Below are 2,980 nucleotides of genomic sequence, written 5' to 3'. Positions count from 1 at the left end.
TCAAAATGTTCTCTATCGGTCGCCATAGACGTGAAACGTGTTTTACATCTACTACAGTGTGAAGTTCGATATGAATCTATTTGTCTGGAACAAGATATTGAATATCAACATGTTTTCTATTGGAAAATATTGTGTTTCTGTTACTCTTAAGGAATCACACACGTTTGAAGATGGCAGAGGCGATTCATGGCAATTCTGGGGTTCGCTTGACTGTAGACGAAGAGAAGGAGTTGTTGCAGGAGGTTTGTGTCGCCATGGATGTGATAGGTTTTCCGCTTTCTACTGGATTTATGGTTCGAGAACTGGGTTTTTGTAGTGTGGTTGCATTGTGAAGTAATAGTATCGGGTATTATCCTGTGACTGGTTATGCGTGGATGACGGGAGAAGATAAAACAATTGTGGGACAATATTTACCTAATGCTTGGGGGTGTAATCACATCTGGGATGTGTTTAAAAGAGATGTTTTGGAGATTTATGAGAGTAATAAGACAAAACACCGTTTTATGGCTGGGGTTTTGGTAGTGGGTTTTTACGAAATGTGTTGCGTTAGTGTGGCATTACATGTTGGGATTTAAGGTGGATGGGTTGTAAAATACTGCAAGGGGATTACGATGGTGTTTTGATTGCTAAGGCTTTATATTGTGCTAAAGTGAAGACACATCTGTATGCAAAATATCTTTGGGAACGTGTGTGTTACACAGATGTGGTTGATTTAGAATGTCGTCTGCAAAAATTGTGATGGAAATGGATTATGAAACTGGTTTTTGGCTGATGTGGTGTACCATGGTAATTTTGAATGTTTTACGTATTTGTGTTCTGTTTTTTGATTATCTGTTGCGAAAGAGATAGATGGCAAAGTATTATGCCAGTGGGAGAGGAAGTGTTGATGCTGGTGTTGTGTAATTATGTGAACTAGTATGAAAACAATTCAAGCTATAAAAGGACGAAAAAAGAAGTTGATTTTAATCATGTATCATCATCATGCCTGACACATTTGCGATACTAAAGTGAAAGATCTGTGTACACAAAGAGGTAAAAAAAAGTGGTAAAAAAGTGGTTACATCTTCAAAAAAGCTAAAGAAAAAGAAGATAGAATGTAAATACTGTCTTAGTAATTGTTTGTATGTGGATAATTTCCTGGAGATAATACCAATATGGGACAGTGTGATGCATCTATACGTGTTTTTGAATGTGAAATTTTCACAGGAAGCGGCACTGTCGAGATATCATGGGAACTTGTGTGATTTGAATCATTTCATATGTTGTGGTTACCGCGTTCATAAAGAATGCATGATTCACAGCTGGTATATGTTTCATCAACTAGGTGGAAAAGAAGTTGGTGGTGAAAAACTGTCATTAAAATGCGACTGTGGAACATTTAGTTGGGAAACGAAAAGTAAAAAGACTGGAAAAGACGTTTGTGGAACTATTGTAAATAAAAAATGTAAATACTTTGTTTATAGTGGAAGTGTACTTTGCTATCAAGCTAGTTTACAGGCACCTCACTTTTTAACAATGTGAAAGAAACAGTTCAAACTTAACAGAAACAATTTGTAAGAACCCCAACTGGCAGGAGGCAGCCAGTTGGCTATTTACAAAGCGTGGTAGAGTTGAATCCGGGAAACCCGGAAACAAATTCTAACCAGAGGTTAGGACGGGATCTGAACCTGGAGCAGCCGCATGCAAAGCCAACGCCCTAACCACTCGACCACGCTGCCTCCTCTATTGAAACAATATTTGTATCCATGGATTGATGTTGATCTAGTATGTGCCTGCTATCAATACAATTATAAAGAGATTATACGTTCTAGAGAAACAGCCGAGTGTTGTGTAAATAATACATTAATTACTCTAGCTTCGTCAAAAATGTTAGCACGCGATAAGTTCATAAACGTGCAGTTGTTGTTAGATAAGCATGATTGTTATCACACTGAGAGTGTTTTTATTAGAACAATCCTGTTTAAGTATTGAAATTGGGAAACACGTTTTCGACACGAGGGTGTATTGGGGCAGGTAGAGATACAATGGTTAAGTGATACTTGATGTAGGATCATTCGCAAGGATTTGGGAGGGATGAAGCACCACATGGAATTTAATAATAAAGAGTGGTTTTAATAATCTTTTAAGTTTTTTTTTTCATCGGGAGTATAATATTATTCTAGTGTTTTACGAAATTATAATACTGTTAGATTTTAAGGAATAAAAATGTGTTTGAGGAGAGAAAAAAGCAGTGGTCTGAGTATGTTTTTTCGTTTGTGTCTTATGTCCTTTTTTCTCCGTATTGGCCATGGGTGACGAGTACGAGCCGACTCGGTTTGCATCGGAACATGAAGAAAGAGGCCATAATGAATATTTTGACATAGCTACTAGTGTTTTACGTTTACATCCCATTTTATTTGAGGATGAATGGAGGGCTATTGATTCTACAGAAGACGATGCGGAGCGCCGCAGGAGAGAGTCGGAACAGTTGGTGATCATTTTAGCCGCAATGATGGCTCAGCTGCAGTTATTCGTAAAGACTCGTTACAATGAGAAGACTGTATATGTTCAGGGTAGAATCCAGTCGGATAATTTACCGATGGGTAGTATTATTTCCGCTATTGTGTTGGTAGGCAATTTTTGAGCGGATGATGTATTCCATCAGATTCAACACATGTTGAACAGTCAACAGGAAGTAAATCCTCAGACCCATCACTGCGTATCATTGTTGAACTTGTTCCTACGTCGCGTGGAGCAGGTCATTTGGCAATTGAACATGTTAAAAAACAGTTATGCTAGAGAACCTTGGTTCAGTTTTTAAAAAAACATAGACAAACCGTTAAATCACCACCACCTGAGTTTAGCGGTGGTTACTGTGGTTACGGATTTTGTAGAGTGCGAGTATTGTGGTCGTTTGTTTAATGGTAGAGAGTGTTATGAAAATTATTTATGGAGGGATGTCTCACCCATGTATCCCATGAAATCATATGTGAATCCGTGA

Source organism: Montipora capricornis, chromosome 13 (assembly GCF_036669925.1).
Source record: "Montipora capricornis isolate CH-2021 chromosome 13, ASM3666992v2, whole genome shotgun sequence".
Lineage (NCBI taxonomy): Eukaryota > Metazoa > Cnidaria > Anthozoa > Scleractinia > Acroporidae > Montipora > Montipora capricornis.
The sequence above is the reverse complement of the archived record's forward strand: the minus strand, read 5'-3'. Positions refer to the sequence as shown.